Here is a 14171-nt window from a genome sequence, read left to right on the forward strand (position 1 = left end):
ATTCTAACTGTCTCTCGGCAAATGAGAGCAAAGGCTTCGTCAGTATAGTCGTTAGCAACGTCGTCGTACAACTGGGCTGAGTTCTCGTACGTCTCTAGAGACCTGCCGTGTGGTGGCGCTCGGTCTGCGATCACACAGTGGCGACACGCGGGTCCGACATGTACTAATGGACCGCGGCCGATTTAAGCTACCACCTAGCAAGTGTGGTGTCTGGCACTGACACCACACAAACTTCCTTAGGAGGTGACAAAAATATCCGTACGGCCCTTTGCCGTTACCGAGACGTGATAGCATTTACGGTTAAAATCTTCTGGGTTGTTAGGCCGCCTCATATTTCCTTCTAAAATATGGAGTGGCCTAACAACCCAGATATTTTAATTTTAGTGACAACGGCCACGAGAGCCAGCAGACTTACATGATAGCATTTGCTTGCCTAACGTCTCCCTGTGCCTTGGCATCGCTGGACTTTAGCCGTGTAGACTACTCCTGTTTGTAGGCAATTCAACATATGGTTTTCCCTGGTGGTTTTGCTATGGTAAACCTGCCCCCTTTGAGCGGCGTGGCCTCCGAAATCGCGTACAACGCAGCCTCATGCTGTCCTTGGTCATAGCACGATCTGTCCACGATTTTATATGCTTTCGCTTTAGAATCCCTGCTCCAGGACTGCGCTAAGTTTGGAAGGTATGATGTTGCAAGGGTTCCGTTTCTGTTGCATGGTTTATGCAGACGACCTCGTCCTTTATCTGTGAAGTGAGGATGAAGTTCGAGTAGACCTGACATGGGTGGTAACTTGCGGCGAAGCGTCGGGAATCTCCCTCAATGGTTCCAAATCCAAGGTCTTGCTCATGGTGAGGGTCTACCGGAGAGAAGCGTCGCCCCTCTCAGCGTCGCCACCATCGTTCGATGTTTTGGCATTGAATTCACAGCCGATCTCCGCCACTCAGCGACTGTTAACGGTAGCCGTTTGATACAGAACGGACTTGTAGATCACCAGCTATGAGACCTCGACAATATCCAACCCGGCCAATACCTGAATATCTATCATACTTACATTATACCAAATGTGGCTCAGGTAATACCGGTTCCAAGTCTCCTGGCCCGAGGTCTAGGGATGGAATTGAGCTCCTTCGTCAGCTCAAGGATGTTATTAAAAGTGCAATATGACTTCCTTGCACTCCCATGGGACCGTGGTGGCGTGGGACAAATATATGTGCCGACCAGAGTCACGGCGCTGTACGTCAGCTCCCAAATCAAACTCTGGCACCGTTGCCTTCACAGCGTCGCTGGACTCCTGTTCCAAGACATTGCACCGGTCTCTTTGTCGAAGCAGGTTCGGTATCAACAATCCCATCCGCCTTTTATTATATCCGGAGATTTTTCTTGGACTTCAGTTACGTCTATCGGTATTTACCTCTCACACATTTGTTTTAGACGAAAACAGTCTACCAAACGTTACAACAGTGCCGCCCACCCAAGCCCATCGACATTATCACCAGTATGTGTGGCGGCACATATAGAATTCGACGTCCGATCAGCGTGGTATACCACAGTGAATGGCAATAAGTTAACCTACATCGACTGCTTCGCAAACGTCCAGCCATCTCGCCCCTCTGCATTTGCTGTGGAGTGGACAACACAGAAGAGTAGTGGTTCCACCGTGGTCCAGCTCCGTCTGTAGAGTTACGCGGCGTAGTTTGTCGTTCCTTACAAGCCGAACACGTTCAAATCTACATCCGCACACTTTTATTCTCGGAAGGGGCGTTTTACTCCGTCACTTAAACTCACTCTGTGAACTGCGTATGTGGCCACATGATCCGTTATCTTCTTAATTCAGGCCCTTAGTCGATTCTTGGATAGTGGAAGTACCTCAACGAACGACACTGCGTCCTAACACGCAACCCACACTATCAGCAATACTTCTCCAATTTCTTAGGGTGCACATTTAATGATCCACCTCGCAGCTGGAACGTCCAAGCCATGAGAGGCTGATAAATTGAACTCAGCCTACCCGAACCGAACAGAACTGATAACGGAATCTACGCCCACTGGGCGAAGGAGGACCAGCTACCGAAGGTGCTCATAAATAAAACAAATATAAAACATTAAAATAAATAAAATTAAATTTAAAAAACGAAATAAACTAATTATGATTAATTTTCAGGGCTCCCCTGTGGTTTCCTCTCCTTTGTCATTTCTCGCCCCCTCATAGATCTAGGTTAGTGGTACTGGAAGTAGGCTTACATAGGGTCCAACGAGTGTAGTAATTTTTTTTTCTTAAGACAAAAGTGGCCGTGTCAATTTTCTTTCCTTGTGTTTGAATCTCTTTTATACTCCCCAATGCCAGAAAAAAGGAAAAAAGGATAGAGTCTTTGATTAGTAATCAACACGTCCTCGGTCCCGAATTCGAAACTCTCTACCGTTTAATTTTTGGTAATCAGCACTGATGGCCGAAGACTTGAGGCATAAAGAGTCCCCTCATTCTGCCAACGGCCTTGTCTAAAACGGCGGAGGAGCGGACAGAGATTCAGGGCACTCTCTTGTCCTTGGGATGGGAAACTGTCCCATAATCAATGGCATGGAGATGCAGAACGCAATGGAAACCACTGCATTAAAGACACATAAAATGTGACCTGTAATTGAAAAACTGTCATGATGACCTCTCCATTGACAAAAGATTCCCGTGGAGTCCCCATTTAGGATATCTGGTGACCATGAGAAAGAGATCGTAAAAGCAAAGAAGGGATAACGTTCTACTTGTCGGGCCGTGGAATGTCAAAAACCTGGTAAGGAAAATATAAAATCTGAAAAGGGAAACGCAAATATTCAGTATTGATACAGCAGTGGTCAGTGAAGTGAAATGGAAAGAAGACAAGGATTTCTGGTAAGATGAGTATAGGCTAATAACAACAGCAACAGAAAATGGTAGAACAGGAGTGTGTTACTGTGAGCAGTTCAGCGATAGGGTTTCACTAATCAGAATCGACAGCAAACCAACATCGACAACGACAGTTCAGGTATGAATGCCGACTTCGCAGTGTGATGATGAAGAGATAGAAAAAGTGTACGAGGATACTGAAAGGGTAATACAGTACGTAAATGGAGATTAACATCTAATAGTCATGAGGACTGGAATGCAATTGTAGAGGAAGGAGTAGAAGAAAAGGTTACAGGTGAATATGGTCTTTGGACAAGGAATGAGAAATGACACAGACTAATTGAGTTCCGTGATTAATTTCAGCTAGTAATAGGGAATACTATATTCAAGAATCAAAAGAAGGGAAGGTTTACATAGAGACGAACGGGTGGTACGGGAAGATTTCAGTAAGGTTACATCATAGTCAGACGGAGATTCCGAAATTAGATACTGGATTGTAAGGCGTACTGAGGAGCAGATATACGTAGATTCAGATCACAATTTATATAAAGAGTATGTAGTGTAAGAGAATAGTCAGAAGTATCAACATGCAAAGAAGTGGGTTACGAAAGTTCTACGGAAGGACAAGATACGCTCGAAGTTCCCTAAGGCTTTGAATACAGCAGTATGTAATAGCTCAGTAGGCGGTACAATTGTACAGGAATTTACATCTCTATAAAGGGCATTCACAGAAGTTGGAAAGAAAAACATAGGAAGTAACTGCGAAGAAACCATGTGTGCTATAAGAAATACTTCAGTTGATCGATGAAAGAGGTACAAAATTGTTCAGGGAAATTCAGGAACACAGAAATACAAGTCAGTGAGGTAAACTAATTTATGTTTTCGTGGTTTCCTTAGATAGCTACCATAAGGCCACGGCCGACCAACAGGTCTGTAAGCATATACATTTCTGTATATATGAATTAAGTTTTTTGTTCTTAAATTTTAATAGCATGACATGTCCAGTAATCCTGTAAAAGTAATTCACACATGAATAAAACTATCACTACAACAATAACAAAAACAACTACTATTACTACTTCTTCTACTTACCTACGCACATTTAATAAAAACAGTGATACTAGAAACCTAAAATGAAAGAATGTCTCGGGATTTAGGAAAAATGCCGTAACTGAAAGTCATGATTTTGGTGTGGTTTACGAATGTGTAGCGAGGGTGTCATTCATTGAATCTACGCCTCGGCGGGGTCAGGGATTTTCTCTGCCTCGTGATGACTGGGTGTTGTGTGCTGCCCTTAGGTTAGTTAGGTTTAAGTAGTTCTAAGTTCTAGGGGACTGATGACCACAGATGTTAAGTCCCATAGTGCTCAGAGCCATTTTTATTTTTTTTTTTTTTTTTGAATCTACGCCTTCTCCATAACGCGAGGAGCTTAAGTTCCGTTTTCACTCGCGAGTAACCTCGAAGGCGCCCAATCTGCGTCTGCCGCAACGTATTGGCAGTATTTCACGAGAATTTCTCGGTTTCGCCGTGAGGGGAGCGCACAATAGCTCTAGCGGAATCTCAGAATTCGTAAATCAATAGCCACAATTCGAAAAGACCTTCCACTCCCCTCCCCGCGTAGAATTTATGTTCGCCGTTAGAGCGGTCCACGGTAAATCAAAGGGCTTTAAATGGTGCGCTACAGAAACTGTGCGCTGCCGTTATTGGTGACCCCCCCCCCCCCCCCTCTAGCGGCTTTCGATATACATTTATATATGTACAAACGCTTAAAACTGGAAAACCCCAGCGGGCATAAAACCGGGGAACCGCTGCGGAATAAATGACGGGGGTCAATAATCCCCGCAGATTTAGGGAGTGTAGGAAGAACGCAGGGCAGCCACTGCGACAATAGAAAATATCATACCGACGCGACACTACCTTGAAGAGTACCCCTCTGGATTTTATGTCACTTACGCTGCAGAGTAAATATTACGTTTTAAACATAAATATATCTCTGAAAACTACTCAAATTGTTGGCGCGGAACACGATTTGCTTCCTGCAAATGTGTAAAGACGAACGAAATTTTGTGACATAATCTAGTAAAAACAGCCGGCCGAAGTGGCCGTGCGGTTAAAGGCGCTGCAGTCTGGAACCGCAAGACCGCTACGGTCGCAGGTTCGAATCCTGCCTCGGGCATGGATGTTTGTGATGTCCTTAGGTTAGTTAGGTTTAACTAGTTCTAAGTTCTAGGGGACTAATGACCTCAGCAGTTGAGTCCCATAGTGCTCAGAGCCATTTGAGCCATTTTTTTCTAGTAAAAACAAGTTTTTAATTTAAGGAATAATATTTTAATACTTACACGGGATATCATCTAAGCAGCTGAAAAAAGAATGAAGAATCAAATTGGTGCATAAGTTCGTAGCGTTTTTGTTTTTCGCATTTTGGTATTCCACTTGCTAGGGCTTTATTTATGGATGATCATTGTATATTTCTACTTCACTGTTGCCATTGGAGTTTACATATCATCATTTTATCATTTGGGGATAGTAAGTGGAGATGTGGACGCTAGAAAATGATGTGCCAAGTGGAAAAATCGGAACATCTCCAACATATTCTTCTGCGTCGAGTTCAGTAGAGGGATGACAGCAGCGGAAACAGCTAGAAACATTTGCGCCGCGTATGGGGTAATGACATTGGACAGAGCACGGCAAGAAAATGGTTACCTCGTTTTAAGAAGGACATTAGTGGCTCCCTACATTCGAAAGACCCTCGGGCTTTGATGATCGTCTAAACGCATTAATCCGCAGAGATCCAAGTCAGTGTGCTCAACAATTGATCAGTGTGACGAACTGTCATCATTCCGCCAACGTGAGACATTTGCCTGCGATGGTGAAGTTCAAAAATCGAGTTTATGGGTACCGCATGCTCTAAGCCAAAATCATGTCAATCAGCGGATGACCATATCTGCATATCTGCTAGTTTGTCACCAATTGGCTCGTGAGTAACACCGACCATTCCTATTATGCATCGTTTTCCTGTTATGCATCGTTACTGGTGATCAAACATGCTATCTTTATGCTAAGATAAAGCAATGAGAGAGTGGTTGAGTCTAGAGAAAGTGGTAACTCCCCATACAACGACCTGTGCTCATTCACAATAGATAGTGTTATGTGTCTGGTGGATCAGAAACGGTGTGGAGGACTATGAACTACTTCTCCAGTGTGTAACCATTTCTTCTGATGTTTTCCGTCAACAATAGAGACGTTTTGCAGACGCAGTATAAGAACAACGACGAGAAAGACTGCGTGAAGAGACGGTACTCCACGATAACGCCTGTCCGTATTGTGCTAGGCCAATGGACGTCGGACTTTGGCGCTCTAGAGCTAATAGTTACATTTTCCAGCGGTGTCACGGGCCGCACATGTACCGATCTTATCATTAATTAATAACGTATATGAATTAGTATGTTATAAATCTCCAATAGACTATCTACACTAAGGGAGTGGTAAGTCGATCGCCGGCCACCAAGTACTGTTTGCTAAAAGCAGGAGCCATTAAGAATGCTTTCTGTTGACTGTTCTGTATTTCAAGTTGCTGCCACTCTCAGCGGCCCCAAAATTATGACACTAATTGCGGTTGTGTAATTTTGTTAGTAAGTAATTAATTGAGTGGTAACAGTAAGTGTGCTTGTATTGAAATACGTTATTTAAAATGAGACACGACCACAAATGTTAAATGGATGTTTAGAATTTTTTGCCAATGGAGAGCTCATCATGATACTTTTCCAATTACAGACCAAATTTCCTGCGGATACATGGTATGTGTCTTTAATGCAGTGGTTTTCATTTCCTTCTGCATCGTCGTGCCGTTGATCACTTCCGATTCTTCCGCCTTTACGGGCGGTTTCCCACCCCAAGGACAAGAGGGTGCCCTGAATCTCTGTCCGCTCCTCCGCCGTCTTCGACAAGGCCATTGGCAGAATAAGGTTTACTTCTTATGTCAGAGGCCTTCGGCCGCCAATGCCGATTATTAATGAAAATTTAAGCACTGGCGGGTTTCGAAACCAGGACCGAGGAGGTTTAGGTTACTGATCACGAACGCTACCCCCCCTTTTTTTTATAGGTTTGGGAAACTTTCTGAATAATTGGTGGAATAACAAAAAAAATGAAACAGAAGATAAAAAAAAATGTGCTGGAGGAGGAATCGAACCCGAGACCTCTGGCGTAAGAGTCCAAGCCCTAAACGCTTTTTTTTTCAAAAGAAAACAAAGACTCCAATTATACTGGTTTCTCCTTCCAGTAAACAAAAATGAGTCTCCTTCGTCTCGTTGGCGAAGAAGCAATCTTTTGGAAAAAAAAAGAGTTAATTTCTTTTTCCTTTAAGAACAAATTATGAGGAATAAATAAGGAGAAGTTTTTTCTTTTTTTTTTAAAAAAAAATTGAAGTCGTCGTGCGACTTGTAGTTAAAGACCAGTTCTTACAGGAGCTCCTGAAGTGTCTCCGCCTACAGCATGCCAGCTCGTCCAAACGTGTCTTCTGATGGCGTAGGCGTGGGTTCTGGGTAGCAGATCTATTCAGTTCGGTTCGGTTTATACAGTTTTCAGCTTCTCAGCGCTTGGACGTTCCAGCTACTAGGTGGGTCACCGAAAGTGCTCCGTAAGAAATTGGAAAAAATATTGCTTATAACGTGGGTTGCGTATCAGGACGCAGTGTCGTTCGTTGATATAAGTCCAATATCCTAGCGTAGACTTGTCGCCAGAAGTAAAAAGATAGCGGATCGTGTGGCCACAGATCCAGTTCACAGTTTTGGCGGAGGGGTAGAAAGTCTTATCGGGGTACAAAAGCATGTGGACGTCGATCTGAGCCGGTGTCTGGCGAGTAAGAAATGCCAAAATTCGCCGCGCAAGTGTCCAGACGTCGAACGCTGTGCCACAGTGGAACCGGTGGACATCCGTGTCATTCACTCCACAGTGGGTGCAGAGGGATGAATAGGTGAGATGGATGCGGTGCAGACGATCTCGGTTAACTTGTTTGCCATTCACGGTGATGTACGACGCTGATTGAACGTCTGATTCAAGAAAACGCGCATGGATCGCCTTCCATATGTGTCGCCACACGTACTGTGGATACTTACGTTCGATGGGGTTGGACGGGCGGTACTGTTGTAACAATTCGGAGACTGTTTTCGTTAGGTACAAACGTGGAAGTGGTAAGGACCGGTAGATATAACTGAACTCCAGGAAAAATCGTTGGATGTAATAAAAGGGGGTTGGAATGGTCGATACCAGTACTGGGGAGGACAAGGAGGCTGGTGCAAAGTTGTGAAGCAGGAGGCTAGTAAGGCTCTGCGGGCAACGATGCCAAAGTTTTAGTTGGGAGCTGACGTATAAGGCCTTGAGACGAGTCGGCACGTGGATGAGTCCCAACCCGCCACGATCTCCTGGCAGTGCAAGGGATGCATACTGCACCTTGAATAACATCCCCGAGCTGACGAAGGAGCCGAAAGCCATCAACAGTTGTCGCGCCAGGAGATTTGGGACTGGTAGTACTTGAGCCACGTGTGGTAAACGGGAAGCATGATATATGTTCACGTATTGCGCGCGTCGGATAACGTCGAGAGCTTGTAGCCGGTGATCTGCGAGATTTGCTCTGATTGTCTGTAGCAAGCGTCTACCATTGATAGTCGCTGAGCGGCGCAGGCCTGCTGTGAAATCAAGTCCAAGACACCGTATGGTGGCGGCGACACTAAGGGGGGCAGCGCATCTCTCCGGCAAGCCCTCACCAATGAGCAGAACCTTGGATTTTGACACGTTGAGGCAGCTCTCCGACGCTTCGCCGTAAGTCGCCACCCATGTCAGTGCTGCTCGTACTTCATCTTCACTGCGCAGATATAGTACTATGTCGTCTGCGTAGGCTGTACAACAAAAACGGTGGCCGTGCACAGCCATACCTTCCAAACGTTGGCGCATGCCCTGGAGCAGGTGTTCCATGGCGAAAGCATACAAAATCGTGGAAAGAGGGCAGCCTTGCCGCACAGATAGTGCGATGACCAGGGGCGGTGTTAGGCGACCATTGTACATGATTTTAGAGGTTGCACTACTCAACAGGCGCATAACCACTGTGACAATACCGCCATGAAAACCCATATGCTGAAGAACTGTCCCTAAATAGAAGTGGTCAACACGGGCGAAAGCCTGGCTAAAGTCCAGTGAAGCCAAGGAGCCAGGGAGACGCTGATAATTCGCTAATGCTATCATGTCTCTGTAATGGCAAAGGGTCGTACGGGTGTTGTTGTCGCCTCCTAGGGAAGTCTGGTCGCAGGATGTGACGTAACGTGCGACCTTCTTGAGTCGCGATGCCAGTAGCCGTGTGAATATTTTCATGTCGCTGTTGAGCAAAGTAATTGGTCGATAGTCCTGGACCCTCGATAACCCGCGCGGTTTATGTACGGGGATAATAATGCCTTCTAGAAAGGCGCTCGGGACCACTGTCATCGGTGACATCAGCTCTTGTGCGATTGCCGTCCACGTGGAAGCCAACAAATAGTGAAAACTTTTATAAAATTCGATGGGTATACCGTCAGGTCCGGGAGATCTGTTATCGGAACCCGCCTTGATAGCATCTACCACTTCATCTGTGGTTACGTCGTCTTGGAGGTCATGCACTGCATCCTCCGGAAGAGTGTTCTATGTAAGCTGAGCGACTTCTGTGATCAGTGCTGCAGAATGCGGTACGGCTGCGTATAGCCCGGCAAAATGAGCATGGAGAGTACGACCGATGCTCTGTTGGGTGTCGTGCCGGCGCCCTTCCACATCAGTGAGGACTTGGATCAGAGCTCGTCGTCGTCGTTGTCTTTCCTGAAGGAGATGGTACATCGACGGACGTTCTTGAGGGATTCGATTAGAAGCTCGAGAACGCAGTGCCTTCCAAGTGACGCCGCATGATCAAGGAGATCTGCGCCTTCGTGCGATGGACCATCGACTGCCGGGCTGGCGAGAAAGGCATCGTCGCACAGTCACGTAGTATGGTGTAGTAGAAGTGCAGGGTATTAGTTTGCCACGCCTTTAATTCCTCCCATAACTCATCAGAGTCTTCCTGAGGGTCGGCTTTGCACAGGAGAGCCACCATGATAAGGTGGAGTCATAGGCTTCTCGACGATGGTGGCAGCGTGCCCACGCTTCTTCGACCATACGGCAACAGTCTGAGGAGGTCAGGTGAGCGACATTGAGTTTCCACAGACCACACTTGCTGTCGGGCGAGAGTGACGTCACAAAGGTACGCATCATGGTCTGAAAAGGCCAAGGGCTAGACTTCCGCATGACGTGTGCCATCAGCAAGGGAGCGGGTAGCGTAGATGCGATCTATGCGACTTGACGAGTGAGAGGTGTAGAATGTATAGGCCGGTTTAATTCCGTGGAGCTTCTTCCTTGTGTCAACAAGTCGTAGACGGTCGATGACCTCTGAGAGAGATGCACAAGAGGAATGTCGCGGGAGTTGGTCCGCGGGCTCTTGTGTCGAGTTAAAATCCCCACCGAGTACCAAATCGTCCTGCGGACCGGTGAAGAGGTGTGTGACGCTTTCGGCAAAATTTGTCGGTCATGACGGCGGCCAGTGCCGGACGGAGCATAGATATTAATAATACGCACGCCGAACAGTGTGAGAGCCATACCTCGCGCAGTGGGGAGGTAGATGACGTCCTCTGCAGGGAGTCCGTCGCGTAGCAGGATGGCGACGCCGCTACCGGTGTCGGATGCGGGGGAAACATGGGCGTTGTATCCGGTGGGAACTAGGGAACTAGGAAGTCAGCCACAAACACCTCTTGTAAGAGTGCTATGTCCACATCCGCAGAGTAAATAGTGTCTCTGAACATGGCCAGTTTATGGGGGGCACGAATGGGGCAAGATTCATCGTGGCGATACGATATTGCTGTGTACGGCCATCCACAGTATTTGCAGAACGTGCGGTAGAAGTAGCCAGCAGGTGGAGACCCGCCGGTGGTGCCGCAGTGGTGATAATTACTGGCGGGGCGCCAGCCCCAGTGTCACCGAGGTGGACTCCTGTGCAGACACGCTGGCAGTCTGTTCCGCTTCTTTTTCAACGTGATCGGCCCAGGAAGCTGACGGCGTGGACATGTGACGGTCACGTACTTCCGGAACGGGTGTTGTGGATTCCGCAACATGAGTGGCAGCGGGACCGCCGTCATAATTCGTTGACAACGGCGAGGACACGTCCCGAACCGGGAGAGGAGGCGTCACAGGAGGGGCGCCTGTTGCTGCTGCATCGCGTGACTGGACGCAATGTGGGAGATCACCGTCAGACAGGCCCGCATCTCGTGGTCGTGCGGTAGCGTTCTCGCTTCCCACGCCCGGGTTCCCGGGTTCGATTCCCGGCGGGGTCAGGGATTTTCTCTGCCTGGTGATGGCTGGGTGTTGTGTGCTGTCCTTAGGTTAGTTAGGTTTAAGTAGTTCTGAGTTCTAGGGGACTTATGACCACAGCAGTTGAGTCCCATAGTGCTCAGAGCCATTTGAACCATTTGAACCACCGTCAGACAACAGGTCGACATCTCGCGGGGCCGTCTGAGAAAGGGCGTCATCGGAAGGCGTTTGTCGTCGTTTCCTGTGTTTGCGAGGCGACCGCTGTTTTCTGATGTGGCCTTCTGAATCAGAATGTGGTCGCCCGTCGTCTGACGCCGAACCTGTCTGGACAAAGGCAGACGTCGGCACGACGCCGAGGTCGACGTCCATGGTTCCAACAGGAACATCGGTTTCGGTCTGCAACCCGGACGGTCCTGAAGCGAGCACTGTAGGCGACGCCGTGCTTGTGTCGTCGGCGCGTTGTGCTAAGGCGAGTGGCGTTGACGATGCTGCTGGAGCAATCGAGATTGGTACGACGGCGTCCTGTGCAACCTTGGCGTAGGTGATGGGTAAGGACGTGACCGTCGAAGCCTGGGTCTTTTCACGTAACGGCGTCTGTATTAAACGGCGGTGTAAGCATTCGGAACGTACATGTCCCTCCTGGCCACATCCTGCGCACGTTCGTGGCTGTCCATCGTACATGACGATGGCCCTCTCACCGCCAATCAGCAGGTACGATGGGACATGTTACGTCAGCTCTATTTTTATTTGCCGGACGCCATTTAATACGGGGTAGGTCGTAAATGTTTGGCACTTCCCCGCGACGTGACCCAAGACGGTGCCATATGGTTGGAAAGCGGCAATGACCACATCCTGAGGCACCTCGAACGGGAGCTCAAACACCCGCAATGTCCGGAGACCGAATCCAGCATGGGCGACTGTCACAGCACCCATATGCCCATCAGAGTGTTTAAATTTGAGTCCGGTGGCATGACGGTGAATTATGTCATTGCAAATATCCTCCGTCGACATCTTGATGTAGACAACACTTCCAGTGATGGAAAAATTTATGCCGATTACGTCCTGTGGGTTCAAACGTAGATCCTCACGTATGAACTGTTAGACTTCGAAAGCTCTGGATCGTGGATGTTCGGCCTGAAACGTTACTTTGAGCGTTGCACGGCGGTACGAGTGCGCCATGGTGTACGTTAGTACTGGACTCGATAGACACAAACACCGCGACGCGGAAGTAAACACCGCCGAGAGCGGAGCGTCGGACGGCGCGCGGAGCAGCTCCGCACGCTAGCACGGCTGAGAGCCGACTGACCCCTAGATCACAGGTTGCGTATATTTCGAAGCATCATCTGATACCAAATAGAATAGATGTAACCATCGAAAGTTTTGAAATCTGTACTACAGAGTTATTTCTCTGTTGTGTTAGTATTCACTCGGAGGTCGAGTTTCAACAATTGTACCTAACGATAAGTTTTCTGTGTGATGCTGCTGTCCGCCTTTAGTACGTTCGGTAGCTATGTAGTAGCATTGTCTCTAGTATTAGCGAGCAGCTGATGGACGTTCTTAGCAGCAAATGCATCTCATGTTGTGGCATTTGTTCATTTGACATGCTATGTTATTCTGGTTGCCTACTTATAAAGTTTCTACGGTATAATGCCGTGAATGTTGTGATTTGTTATCTTAGGTTGGGTTGGTGCCCATTTGTATGTCGTCTGGGCTGAATACCATTAATGTCTCAAAATACTGTATCTGCTTAGATATTAGACTCGTTTGATTATAATTTTTGTTCTATGCCATTTGAGTAATAATTATTTCAGGCTGGAATATTGTTCAAAATATGGTTCAAATGGCTCTGAGCGCTATGGGACATAACAGCGGAGAACTTTGAACTACGTAAACCTGACTAAGGACATCACACACATCCATGCCCGAGGCAGGATTCGAACCTGCGACCGTAGCGGTCGCGCGGTTCCAGACTGAAGCGCCTAATAATCAGTATTGGCGAATATTTTTCATTCGATATTAAATGCCAAGCATTTCTATTGGTCATTTGAATTTTATGTGGTGATATATATTTCTGAATAAATGCTGTTGTGAAATAGGCTCGCGCTTGCACAACCAGCGTCCTCCCCTTGCCCCATCGCAAGCCACCTTCCACCCAAAACTATCGCTTCTAATGCTACAATACTTTGTAGTTTAATTGTTTATTCATTGGTAGCGAAGAGAAGAGTGGTAGATATTTGTTTAGTGATGCATCAGAAACGAGCTGCATTAATTCGTGACGACAGAATTAACGTGACAGCAAACTTTCCTGCATACGAAGTATTCACTATGTATGAGACACGTTATACGTAATATAAAAACACGAGGAGGCCCGTGAGAAACTTTTACGCTTTTGTAGATGTAAATAATGACAGTATTGGGATAAGCGTTGTCCTTTGGATATGGGTAGTTGAAGAAATAAAAAAAAAAAAAAAAACTTAAAAATGAGCTGAGCTGACTTTCAGTTGTAATATTTACTTTTACCCGTTTTTGAAGAGAAGTGAATTGGGAAACACGAATATCAAATACAAAGGAATGAATAAATGCATAATTGCATAGCTCAGAATGGTACACCAAAAAGGGCTCAATAATATCTAGCTGCATTTTGGGATTTCAATTGCACTTCGTACTTTATGTAAGCACGTTAGGCCTTAGTAGCAATAGGTAAACGACAATTCAAGGCGACAATTACAAATATGTTTGTCGTTTCGGAAAATATATTACTTTAGAAAAGTCAACGACGGGCAGGGAAAATTGACTACCGCAACGCTCAAGGTTATTATGTATGGCAATGCTGTATACAAATTATCCACTTAATAAGTACTTTAAAACAAATTAAATGGTATTTTTTCTAAGATAATACGAAAAGGGAGTCTCTTATTCGCGATTAATAAGTTACCTTCGT

Source organism: Schistocerca nitens, chromosome 1 (assembly GCF_023898315.1).
Source record: "Schistocerca nitens isolate TAMUIC-IGC-003100 chromosome 1, iqSchNite1.1, whole genome shotgun sequence".
NCBI lineage: Eukaryota > Metazoa > Arthropoda > Insecta > Orthoptera > Acrididae > Schistocerca > Schistocerca nitens.